The sequence below is a fragment of the Balaenoptera musculus genome, chromosome 8 (assembly GCF_009873245.2).
Source record: "Balaenoptera musculus isolate JJ_BM4_2016_0621 chromosome 8, mBalMus1.pri.v3, whole genome shotgun sequence".
NCBI lineage: Eukaryota > Metazoa > Chordata > Mammalia > Artiodactyla > Balaenopteridae > Balaenoptera > Balaenoptera musculus.
Genome location: NC_045792.1, coordinates 36,584,030 through 36,597,365, shown reverse-complemented (window position 1 = coordinate 36,597,365; position 13,336 = coordinate 36,584,030). Strand labels below are relative to the sequence as shown.

The following is a 13,336-nucleotide window of genomic DNA, read 5'->3' as shown; positions in this document are numbered from 1 at the left end:
AAACCAAGGCTCAGGGAGGCTAAGTAACTTGCCCAGTATAAGTGGTAGACCTGGGCTTTAACTCAAGTTCTGCATAGTTCTAAAGCCTGTGTCACTTCCACTATATGATGCTGGAGTCACATTGTTCAGGGCTAGGGTCTGCCTTGTACGAAGAGGGAGGGGGTAGTGAGCACAGAGATATCCTGGATCTCTCGTCACATGATGAGGAATCAGGGAATGGCGGGGATGCAATCTAGGGCTGAGTGTGAACGATATGTTTCTTGTCATGTAGTTCCTCAATACCTGTTTCAGTAATCCATTACCTGTGGGTTTGCCCCCTCACAAGTGTGTCTAGTTATGGTCGATGTACCATGCTGGTATAACCAATGTTTACCTTTTACCATTGCTAATGGGCAATCAGAAAAAGGAACCTGACCCAAGCTGGGCCAATCATTCCTTCCATGAGAATTCTGAAATCGGAGAAAGTGAGACCAGGCTCTCTTTGGGTAGCTGCACAGTCATTTATAAAACTTGTGAAGTGTTGTTCCATTAAGCCAACCACAGCCATAGAGGAAGTAAGTCTGTGGAAAGAGAGGGAATGATGCAGAGAGGAAGGACACAAATTTTGATAGCATTTGAAGACCTGATTTCTATCTTAGGCCAGCTCTGCCTCTCTCATTGTCTTCCTTGATACACTATGGAATCTTTACAATAAAGGCTCCTTGTTGCTTAAGCTAATGTGAGTTGAGCTTCTGTTACTTTCAACCAAGAGCCCTAACTAAATCCCATGAGATTTAACATTTGGTGATGCGCAGTTTGCAGCAAGGGATAGGGGTACCCTTTGCACCTGGCTGTGAAGCTTTTGTTCCCCTCATCTTTGCTGTCTCTCCATGTTTCCCTGACTCCTAATCTTGTCTATTCACTGCTATAGGCCAACATCATCACAGAACACTGTCAGCCATCACTGCATTTGGCACAAACTGAAAGTGGTCACCGTCTGTCCTCAGGCGGTCAGGAAGAGCACAGACCAAAGAGGGTCAGCCGTGTTACCTTAAGAGAGGCCTGATTTATTTCACGCTGATTTATTTCAGCATGTTACATTTTGAAGCTTTTTTCCACAACTGGTAAAGAAAAAACAAAGGAAAACATTCTTTTTCCAGGTTTGGGTTATTGCCTTTGATTTATTTTCCACTGCTTTGAAAAAACCTGTTCTGCCAGATTCTCTACCGCTCAGGCCACTCCCTGGGCAGTTCAGTACATACTCTGGGAAGCAGCTCCAGGACTTTCTCTAAGCCACCAGGGCTGGAGACAGAGTAATAGAATTAGCGGTGGTGGTAGCAGTAGTAGTAGTAGTAGTAATAATAATAGTAATAACAACAACAACAAAGTCATTTATTGAGGGCTCGTGTGCTAGCCGTCGTGCTAAGCTTTTTATATGGATAATCGCATCTAATTCTCACAGAACAACTCTAAGAATCCTCGCAACAACAACTCTATAAGGTCGATACTATTTCTACCCTCTCCCCTCCCTTTTACTGATGAGAAAATTGAGGTTGGGAGACTGAGTAACTCTTCAAGGTCACACAAACACTAAGCAATAAAGCCCGGCACCAAACCAAGGATTCCCACTGCTGAGCCTGTGCTGCGGAGTAAATGGTACCCCAGGCCCGACAGAGATATATAAATGGTGCCCACACGCAGGTGTTGAGGAGGCTGGCCCAGGATCTAGTCCTGATTCTGGCATTACTTGCTTTGCTATTTCAGGAAGTTATTTCTCTTCTATGGACCACAGTTCCCTCCTTTATAAATAGGATTATCTCTGAGAACACTTTCCTGCCTGAACCCAGAAAATAATAGACAATGAGGGAGTGAGAATTGTTTTTTAGGCATATGTATCATGGTGTAAAGTCACCACCAAGCATACCTGGATGGATGGCTTAAGGTGGGAAACAGAAGTCCTCCTCAGTGACGTATGGAAGACATCCCCATGGTTAAAGAGATTCCATTAGGACTTCATCAGGCATGATATTTACCAAGAGAATTTTGGGGATAGTCTATGTCCTGCCTTGTAGAAGTTTCTAATCAAAGTTATGTCACCAAGGCCCAAGGAATGCACAGAAGTAGAGGCACAATACAATCTCAGTGATTCTCAAAGTTCAGTCTTTGCTTTGAAGTATTTTCTTTGCTGGACTAAAATGTCTCCATCGGATATATGGCTTTGAATTGTGGTATAGAATCTCAAAAATTTCTGTGACAAAATGGAAACACTGTATTCTAGAAGGAGAGGGAGAACACAGAGAGTCATATCATAAATACCTCAGTGAGAAATAGTTTATCAGAAAATTCAATGCCACCTTACCAGGCCAGGAATAGTCCTAAGGGAATGAGACTCAGTCAGAGGAATGAAGACATGGGTTTACATCAAGAAAGATGGCGGCTGGTTTAGGGAAGTTGGGAGCTCCACAGTGTAGACCTTCCAGGTGGCTGGGGAAGACGGGATGGGGGCAGGTAGAAGTATAAGGGCAGGGTATATCCTGAAAGCCAGAGGGGACAAACAATTTCCAGAAAGCAGTTAATAACATTGGAAGGGTAGAGGAAAGAATCTCCAGAACAAATCTCTCACCAGGGCTGACTTACCCATTAGGCTGGGTAGGCACAGTGCCCAGGGCCCACAGTAGTCTTAGGGGCCCGTGAAAATATTTTAATTTAATTTAGTATGGAAGAAAAATTGAACTTTTAGGTTGAGGAAATGTTTTAATATATATAGTAATATATTTATCTTGATGTCAACACAGTCATAAAATATAATTTAGGGCTTCCCTGGTGGCGCAGTGGTTGAGAATCTGCCTGCCAATGCAGGGGACACGGGTTCGAGCCCTGGTCTGGGAAGATCCCACGTGCCGCGGAGCAACTGGGCCCGTGAGCCACAACTACTGAGCCTGCGCGTCTGGAGCCTGTGCTCCGCAACAAGAGAGGCCGCGACAGTGAGAGGCCCACGCACCGCGATGAAGAGTGGCCCCCGCTTGCCGCAACTGGAGAAAGCCCTCGCACAGAAACGAAGACCCAACACAGCCAAAAAAAAATAATAATAATAAATAAATAAAATTTAAAAATATATATATAATTTTAAAAATTTTTATAAGGAAGAAGGGGCCCTCAAAAGCAAGAGGACCCCCAAAGGCTCCCACCTCAGAACTACTATGTATTGAATACTTAATTTAAGACGGGTGCTCTTAAAACAAGAGTTGTGTAGAGTCCCATTTAATCTTCTCACAGCTCTCTGAACATGTATCCTGATCTTCATTTTTACGTGAAGAAACTGCAGCTCCTGACTTTAAGATTGCATAGTGAATGATATGGAAGCAGGTTGCCAACCCGGGTCTGGTTCCAAAGGCCTCCTTCTGAATCACTAACCACACTGCTTGCTTTCCTTTGGCCTTCAATTTGCCACATGCCAACACTGTTCTCAACACAGTGGACACAGAGAGCCAAGATAGAAGGATAACAGAATGAAGACGTATGGCATGTACAGGGCAAGGGTAAGGGCATTCAGGACTCATAGAGATGGATGGCAGGAGAGGACGGTGACATCATTGGTTGGAGGTTGATGGTGAAAGCTCAGGACATCACTCTCGAGGCTCCAACAGAAGAAAGGGAAGAGACAAAGGGTCACTTGGTCATTCAAAAAGATTTATTGAGCATGCAGAGAGGGTTCTGAACCATACCCTGTCCAATGATCCCTGGCATGAGAGAAATGCAGATGACTAAGCTCGTGGCAGCATGTAAAGGCTTCAAGTGAGTGCTACATTTCAATATTTATACTTTTTCTAGACGGACTGAGAGGCACTTTTTGTTTTGTACAATAAACCTGCACCCCAAAATTATTATGTTCAATTTGTGAGATTATGCATACAATATCACCCTTTCACTAGCCATCCAAGAAAAGGGCTTCTTTTGGGAAGGATTTCAACACAGCAAGTCTCGTCTGGTTTGCATATGACACAGGAATCAGTGTACTTCCCTTCGCTGAGATCCAGCAGACTGTTTCCTTTTACTCTCATCCTTGTTCTGACTCTTCTCCTTGAACACCTCCATGCTATTTGAGGCCTGCGGTCTCTACTGGGGGAAGGGGTAGGCCTGCTCAGGGCGGGGCACAGACACAGTGGCCTGCCTGCCCCAAGGGCTGCGGATGGAGGTGCCGAGAAGCACATGGACAAGGAAAATCCAATGCACAGTGGCATCAGGGCTGCAGTCCCCTGGTAAACTCTTCTTTTTCAACAGCTGTGCTTTACTCTTCCAAAGGACTAGAAACACAAACTTCCTGGAGGGATTTAAGAACGCCATTATTGCACAATCCTCTGGTTTCTGTTTCTTTCCCTGCCCCCTATCCCTTTCCACAAATAAATGCATTCTTTGTCTCCTGGGCTGCCCTAGAAACAGGGAATATGCCACACAAAGGTAACAATTCAGTCCATAGGTCACATTTTTTTTGCTCAAGAAGATTTCTGTCTTTCTCAAAAAGAAATAAACACGAGAACCAAATTTACCGCTGCTTAGATACTTCAGGGAATATCTTGGTCCCATCATCTGTAAGCTTTCCTCAGGCCATTTTACTCATGGCTGATTAGAGATAAGGTTCAGAATAGATAATATGAGAAAGAGATCAACTCCCCCAATAATTTATGACTCGATTTGATTCCTGAAGTAAAAATGTTTGGGATCCTGAAACAGCAAATTCCAGCTCATTGCAGTACTTGAAGGTAAGAGTGATTCTTCCCTGGCTCTCCTGCCCCCAAACAAACTAGATGGGGTTATAAGGCTTTTGCTGAAGACATCAAAAAGCTCCTACTTCTTATTTAGCCCTTGTAGAGTTCAGAGCTTCTCCGTACTGCTTCCCTGTATTGCGAGGTATTGTTTTATGTCCATATAGTAATTAGATTTGCCCAGCTAGATTTTAAGGTCTTTGAGCTTGGGCATTGTGTCTTATACTTGACTGGCTCCTTTTAGTACTAACCACAATGCTGGGCATATTACAGGTGTTCAAATAGTAGTTTGTTGGATGATCTCAGTACTTGAGAAGCTGGACCCTTCTAACAACTGAGCAGTAAAACAATGGTAAGAAGAAGGCTGTGGTAAATATCTTCATATCCAATTCACAAGCAGTTTAATGGTTCCACTAGAGTTTTGCTTGAGTGATCACTTTCTTCTGAACCCTGAAGTCAAGGAATGAGAAGCTCTGAGAACTGAAACCACGTTGTCATCCATGTAAACCACACGTGAAGGTGTGTGTGAAGCTTTGTGAAGGATTCCAGGTGGTGCTGAGCTTCCTGGGGTGCAATTCTAAGCCCCAACTTGACTCAATGTCCCATGTGAATGAAACCACTGCAGCTGAAATGAAGTTGGGCAAACTTCCTGTATGATTTTTAGGAACTTCCATTTTTATTCCTTCAGAATAAAGTGTGATTTATTTTTTAATTTTATTTTATTATGTTTCTGGTGGAAGGTGTCGGGGAAGGCATGTTAGATCTATCTGGAAAATTTGTCCCATAACTTTGTTCCGTAAGGTCTGGACTCTGAGAAACGTGACCACTTAAGTCAATAAAATAGCTATGTTTTTAATGAAACCAAAGATAAAGTTTTATATAGAAGCCAGAGCACTGCAAATTCAGGATCTTTGTAGAGAAAACAAGTCAACACACTGTCCTTCTAAAGACACTACATGCCAAAGAGTCCCACATTCAAAACATCTTTAATGCCTCTCTGCCCCCTTCTTATTGTTCACGGTTGCTTGTAGAAGAGTAACCAGAAGAGATGGAAGTTGCCTCAGAAACACACCCCTCATTGCAGGGCAGAGTGAGGACGTCTCATTACAGCGTCTTCTCAGTTTGCACACTTCTAGCCCTTCCCCTTGGAGAATGTTCCAAGTTTATCATCAACTCACAAAACATTCACTGAGGGAAGAGGGATGAGAACCCATGCAACACTTTCTCAGAGCGGTAGACATCCCGTTTTTGTTTTTTTTTTATTGAAATGTAGTTGATTTACAACGTTGTGTTAGTTTCAGGTGTACAACAAAGGGATTCAGTTATACATACATATATATATATAGATTCTTTTTCAGATTCTTTTCCATTACAGATTATTACAAGGTAGTGAATATAGTTCCCTGTGCTATACAGTAGGTCCTTGTTGTTTATGTATTTTACATACAGTAGTGTATATCTGTTAATCCCAGACTCCTAATTTATCCCTCCCCTCTTCCCCTCTGGTAACCATGAGTTTGTTTTCTATGTCTGTGAGTCTATTTCTGTTTTGTAAATAAGTTCATTTGTATCATGTTTTTAGATTCCACATATAAGTACTATCATATATTTTACACATCCTGTTTTATCAAGGTGAACGGGAGGCTGCGGGATCTCAAAGGAACATGGAATTGAGCTGCTAGTAAACCTGGGATGTGAATGCTACTCCCCTCCTATTCACTGAGCTTGAACCCGTCACTGTCCTCACTGTAGGATGGGGTTTTAGGGGGATTAGGAACCATGTAAGTAAAGCACCAGCAGCATTCCCAGCTCAGGGCAGCGCTCCATCACTCGTGGCTCTTTTTCAGTAGAAGAGGCAGAACTTGAGTCTGAGCCTGTGTGAGGCTTCCTGCTGTCCTGTTACGTGCCAGCATGTGCTAGACAAAGGCAAACTGAAGACAACAAAACGAGCCTTTCCTCATCTGTAAAGTGGCATCTGTTTACTCATTCATTCAACAGATATTTATTTAGCACCAAGTATATATTTTGTGAGGCTGTCGATGTCTTAGGGTTGTTGTGAGGACCAAGTAGCTAGAGCACATAAAAAGCCTGCAAAATTTGGTCTTGGATCATAGTGTTCAATAAATGTGAGAATTGATAAAAACAAACAAAAAGGAGTGTACCCGTCTGTCTGGAAATAAAACGAAAAGGAACAGTGCAATGTGATGGTTGCTATGCCGAGGTGTGTATGGGATTAGCTGTGGAGGAGAGTGGCCTTTGCCTGGAAAGATAGGAAAGGAATCCCTCTCCCTTCCAAGGAAATACACTCCCAAATATGCAAATGATAAGATTGTTTTATGATATTCTGCTACACTGCTAGTGACAGTGTAACAAAACTTGTTGTCTAACAACGGGGGAATGTTGAAATTAAATTAGAAAATTCAAGGTAGAAGTACTTTGCCATATTGTCTACTCGCTTAAACAGTGTCATTCTAGATCCACTTAGTGGTAACCAATGTGATTATCCTGATGACTATCTCCTTGGTCTTCCTGACTAGTTGCAAACAATCATCATAAAGCAGGGGCTGGTGGGGCCACCTTTCAGAGTTTGACCTTCTGTGTTTAATAGCAAATGAACAGAATATTCTATAAAAGCTTGAAAAACCCAACCACTTTGTGCATGAAATACTTTAATCATGGCTCACTTTTTGCCCAAAATATATCGAAGCAAATCCCCAAAAAATGCTATGTCTAAAATGTTGGCAATTCTCTGGAAATCTCTAAATGTCCTCCTCAGCAGAATGTACAGTGTATTAAGTACCATTAATCAAGGGGCTTCTCTCTCCTCCTTAGCTGGAGGGCCCAGTCTGGAAGCTTTCATTCTAAGGGGCCTAGCTTAAGGTCAGTGTATCTCCTCTGTGAGGCCTTGCCCTCCTACTTTCCCTCATGTTCTTTCTTCCTGCTTTAATGATTTTAGCACTTTCTGTCTAATATTGTCTTTGGTAATGGATTCAGGTCTGTGAGTTTTTCACTTCAACGTGATTCCAAGGAGTCAGTGGAGGAGAGAGTACTTGTGCATCTCATGTGTTCTCACAAGCCCAGTCCAGCACTAGCTCGCTGACTGGCGGATGATTTGACTTACTGGGCAGTCAGTGGTCTGGGAACATTAGATGAATCAGTTTATGGGACGTCTATGATTCCCTGCCATTGGCCATGAGTCATACCACAGGGCTTCATAAACCATAGGGCTGATTCTTAGCAATTCTTTGTCCAGCTGCAGAGCTGCTGGGAACTGGGGCAGAGCCGAGAGGTACTGGAGTGATAGGAAAAGCACCGGTGTTCTAAGAGCTTGCTTTTCTTTCCTTATGCTGGTGGGAATTGGATTTATTCCAAAACGTTGGCCAATGTGAGTATCAGGAAAACCCAGGTGGCAGAGAGAATGCCCTCACACCATCCCAGGATTGTTGCGATTCGTTATTTTGGGGTTTGAACCCAGGTACTGAAGAGTCCCCACTTTTTTGTAAAATAATACCAGTATAAAACCCAGCCACTCCTAATTCAGTGGCAGCATTTCTCCCTCATCCTAAAGGGCTTACCCGACTTAAATAGGTACTAAGGGTTCCTATTCTTCCCAGCCTAATTCTCTCCGACCACATTCTTCCTTTTTCCTCACGCCCCCTCTGCACAGCGAGGTACCAAGTATTGTTCAACCCCATTCTGAGAATCTGACCCTACATCTTGCCTCTCCCCACCCCAATCTATTCCCCACACAGCCCCCGCCCATCCCAGTGTGTTCTCCTCATAGCAACAAAAGGGATGGTCCTCTCACACCTAAGCTCCAGCCATATTATTTTTTTTCAATTCCCCCAAACACAAAAGGTGATTTCAGCATCAGGTCTTCTGCATATACTGCTCTGTAACTCTCCACCTCCTCTACCTCTTCTCACTCTTATCGTAGCTAGCTCCTTCTTTTTCTTCAGTGTGACCCCAGCAGAGGTTTTCCATGACCACCTACCTAAAATACGCTCTCATGGCTGTCTTCCATCTCAACCTCCTGATTGTTTCCTTTACAGTGTTTATTACAATTTCCTAATATTTGTATTCATTTCCTTCCAATTTTTAAGTCTGTCTCCCATGAAAGCCCTAGATAAGCCTGTCTCCCATGTAAGCCCTATCTATCTCCCAATAAGCCCTAGAGAGGGAGGCTTGAGCTGTGTCTATCTTGGTGACCACTGTAACTCATCTCTAGTGTAACCCAAACAAATAGGAGGTCAAAAAGATTATTTAAAGCAAAATAAAATGTCTAGAAGGAAACAGTTCAAGATTCTGAAGTACTTTCTGGTGGCAGGATGATGATTGTTTTTCCCACTTTGCTCATATGTCTGTGTTTTCTAATTTTTCTATATAGGAACATATATTATCTATATAATTAAGATTGACGCGAACATGTTATTCAGTATGTCTGCCCATGCTAAATAACCACACTTCTCTGAGAATCCGGTAGTGGGGCTTGCTTCTAATGGCGGGACATCCCATCTCCCCAAGCCCCAAGCAGACTGGATCAAGGCGGACATTTGATTCAAATTGAACCATTTCAATGCTTTTCTAGTAATCAGAAATTGAAACAAGACCTTCTCAACAGTCTCTGTGCACTTGAAATGAGAGAGATGTAGGGCTGCCTGTACTGGAATCATTCTCAGTCATGCACAATGAGAGACAGAGAAAGCGAGTCTACAGAGATGGGAGAATGAAACTGATGCCCAGAGTAAAGCCAGGATGAGAAACCACGCTGAAAGAGAGGGGGAGGGAGGAAGGAGTGGGAGAGAGACAGAGGCACAGAGAGATTCCTGAAGCTTTCCAATTCCTGGTTCCAGCCCTTTGGGAGAGTCAATTAGATTTCCCGTAATTGAGACGCCCCTGTAACCTTCCAATAAATCTCCCCCCAACATACACACCTACACCTTTTTTTTCCCCTCATGATACTTCAAGGGGGCTTCTGTCTCTTACAACAAACGATTCCCAACTAAAACAAAGATGTAATAAAGCCAATAATTACGTTCCAATTAGAGTTTTCATAAGGTAAACGCACATTTTTCTTGACTGATTAAAATTGAAAAGCTGAGCAGAGGCTAAATGCACACATTTATTTTGGTTTCTCTTTCAACTTGCCACGTGTGGTCATTAACCCAGCTCTTCCACAGCCTTTATGAAAGGAGAGCGTTATGAATTAAGAATGAGGGTGGCTGTTCCATGACAGCAGGATTCTAACAGGGTTCCCATTGTCTTCACATAGCTTGACACGGCATACCCAGGGGAGGTCCAGAGATGATATCTCCACCAATTCTCCCCTCGATGCACAAGAATATCCTGAACGTAAAACTTCCATCTGAATCATGTTTAGACAACCCAGGTCTGCAACGTGTTAACTGGTTTGGATGCTATCACCTGGAGACAGAGGCGGAAGAGATGAGCAGACCTTTTAAGAGGTCCCTGCAATTTCAGGCTCATCTTTAACTCCATTACAAAGGAATGTTAAGCAGCATTTAGAAGGTAGTTTGGCAAAGTACCTGAAAGCACCAAACAGCCCCTTTGATGTTTTTGGCATTGATGTCATCATTCTTTTGAAACTTTTGAAGAAATATTTTTCTTATGGCAACTGTATCAAGGTTCAATACAGGGTGGTGGCGTGTGTTTTTTCTCTGGTCGAATGTTAGTCTGAGTAACTATGAACCATGTAGAGAGATGCTCCTTTAGAGAGACCTCAGCTTTCACTCCAGCCTATGTTTATTTTCACATCAAAGACACATCTAAGGGGAAATTGCTTAACTGGCTCTCTGAAACATGAAGAGGTTTACAGAGATATTTGGTTATAATTGAAAAAACAAAACCAAAACCTACACTTCGGGCAATTTAAGCCTTTCATGCCCGGAAATGTGAATGTATAATGGCAGATAGAAAACTTCCTTTGCTTTCCAGGAAGGTCTGAACGCAGACTTTTGCAAGCAGGAATTAAAATCCCACTATTTGCCATACATTTATGGGAAATGATTCTTGATGATTTAAATGACATTAAATGGGGGGACAATAAAGCCTTTATATTGTTTGCAGTTTAACTGCTCTTTGAAGCAATGTCCTATAGCAAAACAATGCCCTCACTTTGATCTAACCTGCTCAGCCCAGTAATTATATGACTGAGATGAATTCTCCACCTGACAGCTTCCAATTCTTCATGTGTGGCCATATTCTTTGAAGAGGGAAAATAAACCCACCTAGATTGGAAAATAAAACTTTAAACAAGTCAAAATTGTGAAGCAACAGTAAGTCTCTCTGTCAAAGCAGTAGGCTGAGCAGAAAGCCTTTTCCCAGATGATGAGAACCTCTGTTTCCCAGGATAGGCTTACGTTCTTCTTGAAACTTATCTTTATTTTTTTTTTCTTGTTTTTTGGCCGTGCCGCATGGCCTGTGGGATTAGTTACCCAACCAGGGATCGAACCCGGGCCCTCAGCAGTCAGAACACAGAGTCCTAACCACTGGACCGCCAGGGAATTCCCAAAACGTATCTTCAAACAGGAATATGTTACCGTTCCTTTCTGTCAATTCATTTCATGATAAGTCAATATTCATCATTTTTAAAAAACGAGAGGAGAATGTACTAACCTGGGCCTTGGGTTAACTGCTAACTGACTGTCCCCTGATGAAAAACAAAAAACAAAAAACAAAAAACTGTTCACCCCATTATAAATGGCCATGGGATAAATCAGACAAATAAAAGAGCTCATTTCGCACCATTCTGCAAAGAAAACTATTTACTGTGTTGCTTGAGTCCACTTAAAACATTAAAAGCATAGTCTTAACTCAGAAAGCTCCTAATCCTCAAAAATATTGCTACTGTTTATTTCATTTGCCTTTTAGATACAACACAGGACAGATTTAAACTGAGAAAGCTCACCAACTGCAACCTTGTAAATTGCTTTTAATCCGGATGTCAGCAGGATTGATGCCTCTGGGACTTGAGCCCTTACCCCCCCAAACATACATTTCTTCTCTGTACCTGGCTTGCGATTAATATCTTGCATCCACTAGTTAGATTTCTAGAGGATAAAATACTTTTTTATCCATGACTCGTTCTCTGCATTTGTCATGTCTCCGTATATACGCCATTCCACTCTCAAAGAGGGTTTTTCTCTTCAACAAGTGTTTCTTTCACTGTCCTCAAATTCCAGCTCAAAACTCACTCCTTCTCAGGGCCTAACTGTGATCACTGCTCTAGTATTTTGTGCCCCAGTAAGCCACTCTATCCATGGTTTGCTTTCCTCGTGTATTTAAGGCTTTTTGCTTATAACTGTTATTATACATTTTTCAGTGCCCCCAGCAAGATTGTAAACACCGTTTTGTGTCTTCTGATGTCTTCTGAGGCAATACATTGTAGTGGTTAAGAGCCCGAGCTTTGGCACAAGAGACCTGGATTTAAGTCCTGGCTCTGTCCTCTACGAGATAGTTTGGGTAGTTTACTTAACCTCTCTGAGCCTCAATTTCCTTCTCTGTATAATGGACGTAACAGTTCCCACTCAGTAGTTGTAGTGAGTCTCAAATGAGATAATGTCTATAAAGTCTGTATTCAAAATGTGGCAAATAATTAAGGCTTAATAAATATCAGCTATTATTTTCATCTAGTCTTCTGGGTCTCTCAACAAAACTTGGATGAGTGTTCAGCATACAACAGAAAAGAGGAGGAACCAACAGTGTTCACTGGGTGTCTGCTCGACAGAAAGTACTTTCCATATAGCATCTCATTGAATTCCAGCTTCCCTACTTACTATCACTATGACCATGGGCAAGTCACCTAACTTCTGTACCTTGATTTTCTCATCTGTAAAATGTATATAATAATGATACTTATAAAGCTGATGCAAAGATTAAATAAATTCATGTAGAGTGCTTAAAACAGCCCTGACACATAGAAATGGCCAATAATACCAACTATTATTATTATTATTATTACTATTAAATCCTTACAACAACCTTGAGAGGAGATATAAGGAACCTCATTTTATAGATGAGAAAAATGAGGCTACAAAAATTTAAACAACTTGACCAAGGTTGCCTGGCTAATAAGTGAATCAAATTTGCCTGACTGTGAAAACCTATGCTGTTTATGAAATGCGTTCACCAGAGAAAACTTCCATTTCATGCTAGGGAATTACTCCAGGGAAGCACTAGAGTGACAGCTAGGTCCTCAGGGAACTGTCCATCACAGGTACCGGGTAAGAGGTGAGGCCCTCGCGGAGTGCAGGAGATGACCTCCCTGGCTTGGAAACCATGCAGAGAAAGGTGGGCTTCATTATGAAGCCCATGGGTAGGCATCAAAGGACTAGGTAGGGGAGTGACACGATCTGTAATGTATTTTAGAAAAAATACTCTAACACCCAAATATTTGTGGGTGGATTGGAGATAGGAGAGCTTAAGCCAGAAGACCAGGGAGAAATATCTCAGCACTCAGTAAGGGATGGTGAGAACTGGACTTGAGTTAAGGTGCTGGCGGTGGAAACGGAGGTGATGGGAGAGAACTTAGGAAACAGAAACCAAATGAACTTTATGATTAATTACATGTGAGA

At 42.3% G+C, this 13,336-nt stretch overlaps 1 protein-coding gene across 2 annotated transcripts in view; it reads right to left on the bottom strand.

The window, feature by feature from the left end:
• MAML2 (mastermind like transcriptional coactivator 2) overlaps positions 1-13,336 on the bottom strand; it is a 362,285-nt gene that overhangs the window by 125,289 nt on the left and 223,660 nt on the right. The window lies entirely within an intron of this gene.